We start from the raw sequence: 11670 nt of genomic DNA, 5'->3' as shown, positions 1-11670 counted from the left end.
GGGGGGGGGGGGTCGGGGAGGGGGTTTGAAATCAGAGGGGGGGTGTGTTTGGGGAGAGGCACTGATTTTGTGGATTAGGATTACTGGTAAAACTACAGTGGAAACGGGAGGACGCAGAGCCAGGGCTGCAGACCTGTGGTGGAATTCTCTTCTCAGAGGTGTCAGGACTGCTTGTGGTCTCGAGCCTGGAACCACAAGGTGAACTGAACACCTTGCTGAGTGTGAGCAAGTGCTGGGTAAGAGACAGAAAGCTAAGTTCTGATGTGGTCTCAGGTAAATAGAGGCCCCAGCTCAAACTACAAATGCTAGGGACTGGAGCCCAAGTCAAGTGAAGAAAAGAACTCATCAAAATTGGGAGAATTTGGGCTAGGAAGAAGGCTCAGCACCTTAAAGCACTTGTGTGACTCTGGTGGCCTCAGCTCAGTCCCTGGAGTCACTTAAAGCAGAGTCACCAGGCTGTGGTGGCACATGAGGTCTTTAATCCCATACCCAGAGTTTACCCCTGCACTCAGGAGGCAGAACGGGCGGATGTCTCAGTTTGAGTGTGAGTCTGAGCCTGGTCTACAGAGAGTTCCAGGACAGCCAGTGCTACACAGAGAAACCCTGTCTCGAAAACAAGAAGCCAAATCTGATGGCTGGGATTTGTAATCCCAGTGAGATGGGAGGAGAGGTAGGAGCATTAATTGGAAGCTTACATATCCAGAAATAAGAGAAATCCTGCCTCAGAAACAAGATGGAAGGCAAGACCCACAAGGGAGGTTGTCCTCTGATGTATGCATGCATGCCATGGCATGCACGCACATGCACACGCAGACATACACACGCATACGTGCACACATACAGGCACACACAGAGAAACAAGATGGAAGGCAAGAACCTACAAGGGTTCTGATCTATACATGTACACCATCACACACACACACACACTTAGAGTCTGAGCTAGATTGGAGGGAATGTAGCTCAGTGGGTAGAATGTTTGCTTGCCATACATGAAACCCTGTATTCAATCACTAGCATTGAATAGAACCAACTGTGGTGCAGAAGTACATGCCTGTAATCCCAGCATTGGGAAGGTGGAGCAGGGAGAATCAGAAATGCAAGGTCATCTGCTGCTGCAGAGTGAGTGTGAGGTCAGTCTGAAACACAGGAGATTCTGTCTAAAAGAAGAGAAGAATAAAGTGGAGGGGAAGAGGAGGAGGAAAGCAGCTGGAGCACCAGCAGCAGCGCCTCAGTATAAAATACTGTAGATGAGGTGAAGAAAGAACCTGTTAAGAGCACTGACTGCTTTTTTGGAGGTCATAAGTTCAAATCCCAGCAACCACATGGTGGCTCCATAATGGGGTGTCTGAAGACAGCTACAGTGTACTTACATATAGTACATACATACATACATACATACATACATACATACATACATACCTTTGGGCCAGCCTGAGCTGGGCCAGAGGGAAAAGGGAAGGGAAAAAAAAAAAAGAGCCTGTTTCTCCTATAGCACAGAAAGCACAGAGGCGAGGGTTGTTCTTGGTGACAGAGTATCTGCTTTGCAAGCACTGGGCTCTTGGTTCCGTCTCCAACACCACATTTTAAACTGTGAAGTAGCCAGTGTGGTGACACATACCTTCAATCCCAGCACTCCAGGAGTTCCAGGCCACCGAATGCCTGCATCAAAACTTTTTAGTTTAGGGTTAGAGAGATGGCTCAGTTCTCAAAGGTTCAGCTCACAATCAAAAGATTAAAAAAAAAAGAAGAAAGAAAAAGAAAAGGAATGTGTAGGAAACAGGATGCCTCAGTAATAAAGACGCTTTGCTGCTGTGCCTGATGACCCTTGGGTTTGCTCCCCAAAGATGAGACCCCGTGGAAGTGTCCTCTGAATTTCCATACACGTGCCATGGTATAGGCACATATACCATGAATAAATGAAATGTTTTCATGTATATGAATTGGTCTTTTGTCTATAGGCACATCTGTTCACCATGTGTATACCTGGCACCCTTGGAGGCTAGAAACAGATGTTGGATACCTTGGAACTAAAGTTACAAATGATTGTGAGTCTATCATGTGAGGGCGGGAAACAAATCTGGAGCCTCTGAAGGGTATCCACTGCTTTTAGCCAGCGTCATCTCTCAGTGGGTGATGTAAGTTTTAAAAATTTAAAACTACAGGGAACAAAAATGTATCAACATTGTGGACAACTGCTGCCAGGGTTATAATTGGTGTAATTCTCAAGGTTATGACAATGGGGATGTATTAATAGGTGATTTTAATTCTGAAAACAAAATCATAAAGTGTATTTAAGAAACAAGACTGAGCCGGGCAGTGGTGGTGCACGCCTTTAATCTAATCCCAGCACTTGGGAGGCAGAGGCAGCCGGATTTCTGAGTTCGAGGCCAGCCTGGTCTACAGAATGAGTTCCAGGACAACCAGGGCTACACAGAGAAACCCTGTCTGGAAAAAAAAAAAAAAAGAAAGAAAGAACAAGACTGAGTATCTACTTCATTTGTAACTTCTAGCCTTCCTAAATGGATTTCAGTAGATCAGTAGAGGTGAAGTCCTTCACGTGGAACTGGATGCTGTAGGGCTGCTTGGTAGACATGGTACTCTCTTGTTTGTTTCTTTGTTTTTTTTGTTTTTGGTTTTTTTTTTGGTTTTTGGTTTTTGGTTTTTCAAGACAAGGTTTCTCTGTGTAGCCCTGGCTGTCCTGGAACTCACTCTGTAGATCAGGCTGGCCTCGAACTCAGAAATCCACCTGCCTCTGCCTCCCAAGTGCTAAGATTAAAGGCATGTACCATCACCGCCCAGCTAGGGTGGTACTCTAAATCCCAGGAGGCAGGAAGATCACAAACTCAAAGCCAATCTGAACTACTTAGCAAGTCTGCAGTCTGCCTAGTGTTTATAGGAAAGGTGAGAGGGGAGTAGACACATTTGAAGGACTGAGTAGAAAGGCTAAGTAGACCTTGAAGTTCACTGGGCTCTCAGAGGAAGGGAGAGGATGGGCAGGAGAGCCCAGGTCAGGTGGTTCCGTTACATAACAGCCTTGGTCAGCACACATTTACTGGGCTCCAGTGTGCCAGCCTCTCCTAGATGCTCTGTTTAGTCTGGGTGGGAATCCAGCTGAGTAAGAAATTAATTATAAGGAAAAGGTGTTGTCCTTGTCCTGTCTGGACTCACAGCAGTTTATGATTGGAGGTAGGCAACTGGTAGCTGACCTCTGGCCACTACCTTGTTCTTTATTTTATTTTTTTGTTTTTTTGTTTTTTTTTGTTTTTTTTCAAGACAGGGTTTATCTGTGTATACCTTGTTCTTTATTAAGAAGGCTGTAGACTGAACCCAGTGCCTCACATAGCTGGGCAAGTACTTCACCACTGAACTAGCCTCCCAGCCCTGTGAACTCAAACGTCAAAGCTACTTGTTGAATTGAGGTGAATGCTGGGTTGGGAGTTTTAAAAGAGCAACCAGAAGAGGATGCAGAAGAGGAGATAAGCCAAGCAGTGAGCACATCTTTTTTTTTTTTTTTTTAAGATTTATTTATTTTTTGTACATGAGTACACTGTACCTGTCTTCAGACACACCAGAAGAGGGCATCAGATCCCATTCCAGATGTTTGTGAGCCACCATGTGGTTGCTGGGAATTGAACTCAGGACCTCTGGAAGAGCAGTCAGTGATCTTAACCGCTGAGCTGTCTTCCAGCCCAGTGAAGCACATCTTTAATCTCAGTACTTGGGATACAGAGAGGCAGGTGGATCTAGAAGTTTGAGGACAGCCAGGGCTACACAGAGAAACTCTGTCTCAGGGGAAAAGAGGAGTGGAGGATTGAAAAAGAAGGGAATAGAAGAAAAGCCAGGCCAAAAATAATGGGTAAAATGGACAGTGGAATCCAGGATGATATGCAACTGTGGAATCAGTATTCCAGAGGCAGCCAAGGCTGTGTGTGGATACCATCTCAAATGAACCAAAGGCTAAGAAGCAAATTGGAAACCAGGAACTCTTTATGAGTACTCAGCTGCTTGGGTAAAGCTAAGACACAACTGTGTTGTTCTAGAGCATGATTTGTAGACACAAAGTGGATTGGCAAGAGAGCGAAGGGGTAAAGGTCCTGGTGACAGACACTTTGAAGACTCCACCTGTTCTAGTTAGATAAGAAGCCCAGGAAGTCAAGATAAACAGTTCAACAGAAATCTTTACAGAGTTTTCTCTATAAAGAATAGGTGATTCACCTGTGGCGGAAGTGAGTAACTGGGAAGCTCCTGACAGAGTCACCAGAGTGTGGTTGGAATGTGAAACTTGGGACTGAGTTGGGTGCATGGGGAGTAAGGTGTGAAGGTTGAGATGGTTCAGTTATTAAGGGACTTGTCACGTAAGGCTGTGAAGTTGAGGACTCATATATCTCAGGTTTGCTCTGTTATTTTTAGAAGATGGGATTTTGTTTTGAAAAGGGGTGTCCTGCCTGAAGCCCACCCAGGCTGGCCTGCACCTCCTTAAATAGATATTGAACCTTGAACCCTCCCCTCCCCCACACACTGCTGAGACAGGCTTCCAGCCACAGCAGTTTTGTTGGTAGTAGTTCCCCAAACTTAATTAATACACAAACAATTTTAAAAAGAAGAGTTAGTGGGCCAGAGAAATGGGTCTTGCAGAGAACCCAGGTTCAATTTCCAGCACCCATATGGCAGCCTACAACCACATATAAACTCCAGTTCTAGGATAAACCATGTATAAACTCCAGCCTCTGCAGGCACCAGGCACACTTGTGGTGTACAGACAGACAGACATGCAAATACACACATAAAATATTGTTTTAAACTTAAATATTCAGAAACGCTTTAAAAAAGAGAACATCTGCCTGATAATGGCTGACCTCTGGTGGAAACTCCTCTGGGTCACAGGAGTTTAACCTCGTTACATTGTTTCTGTTAGCATTTACTAATGATACAGAATGGCTTGTTATAACACTTTATACATATACACATCTGGATATTCTACTTGCACCCATGCTTCCCCCTCCTTCCCAGTGATCTCAACGAATTTTAATTAGAAATGCCTTTTTAAAACAAAAACAAAAAAATCCCTTTTTTGTTTTCTTTTGTTGTTGAGACAGAGTGTCTTGTAGTTCAGGCTAGTCTTCAACTCACTGTGTGGCCGAGGATGACCCTGATCTCCTGTCTCTCTCTCCCTCTCAAGTACTTCCGTTATAGATAAACCAAATCACCAAGTTGTACCTGGGGCTGCGTGCGAGCACTTTTAACTAAGTCTACCCTCTAACCCAAATGTACTTTTTGCAAAAGGAAAATTAAATTATCTAATTCAGAAAAGAATTGGAGAATTGAGTTGGTGAAATATTTAAATGGATCAAAAATTCCTTGAACCTGGAGAGAGATGGATGAAGTTCAGGGTTGATCCTAGCGTAGGAAAAGGAACAGGAAAAGGCACCTGCTTAGCCTGATGGAATCGAATTTGAAGCAGGAAGGGCCAGGTCCCGAGAGCTACCTCCTCAGCAGAGCCCTTGTTCAAGCTCCGGGGCTTCAATAAATAAAAGTATGATGGATGAGCTACCCTATGACAAGGTTGTTAACCCCGGGGCGCGAGGACAGACGAGGTAGAAGGGTCAACAGTTCAAGGTCATCCTTCGTCTTTAGCCACATGGCAGGTCCGGTCAGCCTGGGCAACGAGAGCCATCTTTTTTTTTTTTTTTTTTAAGATTTATTTATTTATTATATATGAATACACTGTAGCTGTCTTCAGACACACCAGAAGAGGGCATCAGATCTCATTACAGATGGTTGTGAGCCACCATGTGGTTGCTGGGATTTGAACTCAGGACCTCTGGAAGTGCAGTCAGTGCTCTTAACCACTGAGCCATCTCTCCAGCCCCCGAGAGCCATCTTTATAAAAAAAAAAAAAAAAAGATATAAATCCAAGTGACTAGGAAACTGTACTTGCGGAGCTGTATTTGCAGGATAGGAACCAATTGAGCAGAACAAATTTAGCTTGAAATTTCCCAAATTTAGCTGGGCAGTGGTGGCGCATGCCTTTAATCCTAGCACTTGGAAGGCAGAGGCAGGCGGATTTCTGAGTTCGAGGCCAGCCTGGTCTACAAAATGAGTTCCAGGACAGCCAGGGCTATAAAGAGAAATCATGTCTCGAAAAAAAAAAATTTTCCCAAATTTGTAAGTCTGCTTTTATACAGAAAGGAGCAAAAGAGTCGGCCCTGGGAGGAACTGAGAAACCCGAGGGCAGGAAGAGGCAACTTCCTCCTCCTGGAGGCGCTGGTGACCTCAGCCCCGCCCACATGGAAATGTCTAGACCTCACAGCGGTTGCCACCCTTAGCTAAATGAAGCATTAGCATGTATTGTACGTGTGGTAATAAGCTCTCACTTGGGTGCTCTGGTACAGTACATGTGACTAATCCCAGCTACAACAAAGGTTGAGGCAGAGGATGGGGTTCAGAGTAGCCACCTGATATCGGTCGGCCTCATAAAAGTCATTTTAGTACTAGCCAAAGAGCTCCTTGGTGCTTGTTTCTCAGAGCGCTAAGTAGTAGTGTTAAGTCCTACCTCTGAGAAGATGTTGAAAAAAAAAAAAGACTAAACCGGCCGGTGGTGGTGCACGCTTTTAATCCCACCCAGCACTTAGGAGGCACAGGCAGGCAGATTTCTGAGTTCGAGGCCAGCCTGGTCTACAGAGTGAGTTCCAGGACAGCCAGGGCTATATAGAGAAACCCTGTCTCGAAAAACCAAAAAAAAAAAAAAAAAAAAAAGACTAGAAGTTTGGAGAAAAAGAAATTAGTACAAAGAACTTATTGACCAGCCCAAAACAAATTGAAGAAAATTTTTATTCACTTACCTAACATTGAATTCCTTTTTAAATTTAATTTTTCTATTATATTTACTCATTTTATGTATGAGTGTCTGCCTGCAGGTGCTTATGTACACTACATGTGTGTATGCCTGGAGGTCAGAGGAGTCAGGTTGTGACCTACCATATGGATTCTGGACACCAAACCTGTGTCCTCTCTTAGGAGCAAGACATGCTTTTAACAACTAAACTATCTCTCAAGCCCCAAACACTAAATACTTTTTTGTTTGTTTGCTTGTTTATATATTCTTTTTTTAAAGCATTTATTTTATGTATATGAGTACACTGTAGCTGTCTTCAAACACCAGAAGAGGGCATCAGATCCCATTACAGAAGGTTGCGAGCCACCATGTGGTTGCTGGGAATTGAACTCAGTACCTCTGGAAGAGCAGTCAGTGCTTTTAACCACTGAGCCATCTCTCCAGCCCTGATTTATTTTTTCTTATGAGCATCTGTGTTTTATCTGCATGTGTGTCTGTGCAAGGGTGTCTGATCTGCTAGAACTGCAGTTACAGACAGTTGTGAGCTGCCATATGGTTGCTGGGAATTGAACCTGGGTCCTCTGGAAGAACAGTCAGTTCTCTTAACCTCTGAACCATCTCTCCAGCTCCCAAACACTAAATTCTTAATCCTAGTCATTAAACTATTTTGTGTGGCTCTGAAAGTCCTTTTAAGTATAGTTTCTTCTATCGTCAGGTGTCTGTCTGAATACTAGCAGGCAGCTTTGTTGTCTCAGATGACAGCTTTATATTTTCGGTGACTGGTGGGTTCTGTGATAGGCTCTCACATAGCTACACAGGCCCCAGCTTCCTAAGTAGCTAAATATGACCTTGAATTCCTGAAGTTAAAACAGGAGCCTGATCCTTGAGGCCAATCCCACAACCTGAATCATGCCATGATTCCCTATAGCTTTCTGGGAATGGGGGTGGGGGGGTGGGGGGGTGGGGGTGGGGATGGGGATGGGGGGTACAGGGAATTAAAAAAGCAGTCTTATGATTGGCCAGCTCTTCATGGTACCTTGCTCCTCTATACCCTTGGACATATTTGCTATGCTAAACTAAATCACATGAAGTAGAACTTCCCACCTAATCCTAGGTTTAAAAACTTAGGTCTTTCCTTTGTCCTGGGGATTTTGGACTGGAGATTCTTCAGGGGGATTTTCCTTAGGAACTTTGGCCTGGAACTTGCTATGTAGTGCAGGTTGGCTCTAACCTCTGCCTCCCCAGTACTTGGCTTAGAATCTTGAGCCTACATTCTCACTCCCTTCCTTAATTAATTCCTTGAGCATTTCATACAGTGTATTTCAGTCATGTCACCCTAACTCCTCCCAAGTCCATCTCCCCTACTTTGTGTCCTTTTGGTTTATGTGATGTGTTTGAGTGTTTTGCTTGCATGTATATCTATGCATATGTGTTGCAGGAGATATTTAAAATGGTGGTGCCATTCAGTCTGGCTTTTCTTAATCAGCTACCATGTTCCGGACTAGCCTAGGCCTGCCGCCAGGAGTGGCTGCGGCATACTGCCACTGCTCAGCTCGGGCCGTCAGCTTAAGTGGTTAGAGACAGCAAACCTGCCACCCACGAGACGCCAGTGTGGGAGATGGCTCTGCCAATCTACCACACTGTCTCCACAATGCTTGGCTGAGCCCAGACCATCCCAGCATCCACGTGGGCCCAGTAGAAATGAGACTCTAATGCTTAGATTATCCAAAGGCTTTATACGTTTGTTGACGCTCAATAACAAGATGCTCACACAATCATAGGTGTAACCCCAAACCCAACCTAGATATACCAACTACCTTTGACTGCTAATGACAGGCACACGTCTGCTTCCATGTTCACCTCTCTAGCTCTCTCCCCCCTAGCTCCTCCTCTTCCTTCTCCTCTTCCTCTCCTTACTCCCCCCACCTTAGCTCCTCCCAACTTGTGGGAAAAATATCCCGCCACACACATGTGGGTACCTGGTACCCACAGAAGCCAGAAGAGGAAGTCTGATCTCCTAGAACTGGAGTTAGACATGCTAGGAATCAAACCCAGGTCCTCTGGAAGAGCAGCCAGAACTCGAGCACTGAACCATCTCTCCAGCCCCTTCATCATTTTTAATGACCTATGAGTTCCACTTTGCGCTGTCCAGTTATACCTGGGTGTGGGGCCGTCCACAGGAGCACAGGCAGCCTTAAACTGGCACTCCCTCTCCAGGAAACCATCAAATGTCCATGCAGCTCTTTAATTAGGAGTGAGGCCTATAACCCCCTCCCACTTCTTGTTAGATTGGCTTGATCATTTTTTGAAGACAAGGTTTCTCTGTGTAGCCCTGTCTGTCCATGAACGAACTCTGCAGACCCAGGCTGTCCTGGATCTCAGAGACATGCCTGCCTCTGCCTCCAAGTGTTGGAATCAAAGGCGTGCACTGCTGCTGGCCAACATACTGGCTTGATCTTAGGAGCAACCACAAGCTGCTATACATTCATGAGTGCAGTGGTCTTGTCACGTCCACAATACAACATTTTTCTCTGGTTCTGCCTGACCTGTGGCTCATACAATCTTTCCCTGCGCCTTGGGGAGGGATGTAGATGGCCCATCTGTGGCTGAGAACTGCAGTCACATACTCTCAATGCTTTGACCACTTGTGAGTTTTTGTATTAACTGCTGACCACCGCACACAAGTCTCTGGTGAGTCTGAGAGCTGCAGGCGTCTATGGACTCAGGGACAGGGATCTAGAGGGCAGTTTCTCAGGGACAGGGATCTAGAGGGCAGTTTCTCAGGGACAGGGATCTAGAGGGCAGTTTCATACTAGGTCTGTTTAGCAGTAAATAGTTATTTGTTCACCCCGGGCTTGTGAGCAACCAAACCACGGGAGGAGGCCTTAAATCCAGTCAGAGCCATCAGCAGCACACACATTTAATCAGGAGGCAGAGGCAGGTGAATCTTTGAGTTCTAGGCCAGCCTGATCTACAGAGTGGGTTCTAGGACAGCCAGGACTACACAGAGAAATCCTGTTTCCAAAAAAAAGGAAAAGGAAAAAGACACTCCAATCAGAAAGCCATTATTGATCTCGTCCTGCCACGCTGATCATTACTGCAGCTCTCAGAGGTCACAGCAAGTAAGGCTGTTGACTTTGTCCCCGGCAGCCTGAATATGGTAATGCTGATAAAAAATGCATTTTAAAAAGACCTGAAGGCCAGTGAGGAACTGATTCTGACCTTGGAAGCAGCAGCCTTCCCCACAGCCCCCGGGTGTGCCCCGTGCGAGAAAGATGCTGGAGGCACACTGCCATGCTGCTGCGCTCCCTTCAAGCAAGACTGGATGCTGGAGTTTCTCCTGGGAGCGTGAAAGGGGACAGCGATAAACTGTCCATAGGAATGAATGCTCGTGTGGTCCAGCTGCATGCTCCTGGGCATACACTCCAAGGAGCCCAGGCTAGCATCCAGATACCTGCTCAGTCATGGACTGTGGCACTAGTCACAGCAGCCAGGGAATACATACAGAAAATGGAGGGTGCATACATTAAGGGGAGTTGATTCATCCATAAATAAGAATGAAAGAAATCATGCTGAGAAAGACAAATATGTTTTCTCTCATAAGCAAAATCGCGACTACACACACATATTGGACTTGAAAGTAGAAGGGGACTATTTAAGAAGAGGATCAATGGGGGGATATGTGCAAAATACATGTATAATATATATATGAAAATCCCATAATGAGCCTCTTGTGTGACCAATGCATATATGCTAATCCTATATTAAAAAGAAATGAACTTTTTTTTTCTTTCTTTTGAGGCTCGGACTCACGTATCCTAGTCTAGCCCTAGAACTTACTTTGTAGCCAAGGATGACCTTAAAATCCTGATTTACCTGCCTCTACTTTCCAAGGGCTAGGATTACAGGTGTGTACCACCAAACCTGGTATAAATGGTCCTCGGGCACAGACATGGGTCTGTGCATGCTAGGTAAGCACTCTGTCAGGTCCACGGCCTCTGTGAAGCCTTATTACATCTGTCAGAAGATTCAGGAAAGACTGGATAGAATTTACATAAGATCGAGTTTTCTCAAATCATCCCTAGATTTCCCTCCTTGGATCATGCACTCAGAGTCCTTTCCTGTGTTAGAAACAAAATCTCAACATTAGCTCAGGCTGGCCTGGAACTTAACTGTCCTCTCCCCTCAGCCTCCTAAATGCTGGGAGGGTCACATCTGCACATCACTAGACAGTATGCAGTAGTCTTTTCAAAATTACATTTAAAACTGTTGTTCATCTTTATGTACTTGAGGGGCGGGGGGTGGGAGAATTGGGGTGTGCCTACAGAAGCCGGAAGAGGGCCAGGTACAGCCTGTTCTGAATTAACCTGAGAGGGGTGCTGGGAACTGGAATTGTGTCCTCCGGCAGGTCAGTGAGCGCTCCTAACTGCTGAGCCACCTCTCTAGTCCCAAAATAATAAGAATAAAATAATAAGAAAAAAGTATTACATTGATGGGGTGAGTGCATGTGTGTATGTGTGTGTACATGGAGGCAGAGGACAGCTCTGGGAAATCGGTTCTCTCCCCCCACCATGGGAGTCCCAGAGAGTGAATACAGGTCTTCAGGCCATGGAGAGAGGCGACCTTACCCTGAGTTGTTTTGACCTATGCTTGTTTTTAACTAGAGCCAAAATTCAGCTAACAGGATTTCAACAGCAAAATGGGTTGTGGTCCTGCACACCTGTAATCCCAGCACTTGGGAGGTGGAAGCAGGACGCTCAAGAATTCAAAGCTGTCTTTGACAACAGGGGGTCTGAAGCAAGTGGGGCAACATGAAACCCTGGAGAGACTGGAGA

Source organism: Grammomys surdaster, unplaced genomic scaffold, assembly GCF_004785775.1.
Source record: "Grammomys surdaster isolate TR1022 unplaced genomic scaffold, NIH_TR_1.0 125849, whole genome shotgun sequence".
NCBI classification, from domain to species: domain Eukaryota; kingdom Metazoa; phylum Chordata; class Mammalia; order Rodentia; family Muridae; genus Grammomys; species Grammomys surdaster.
The sequence above is the reverse complement of the archived record's forward strand: the minus strand, read 5'-3'. Positions refer to the sequence as shown.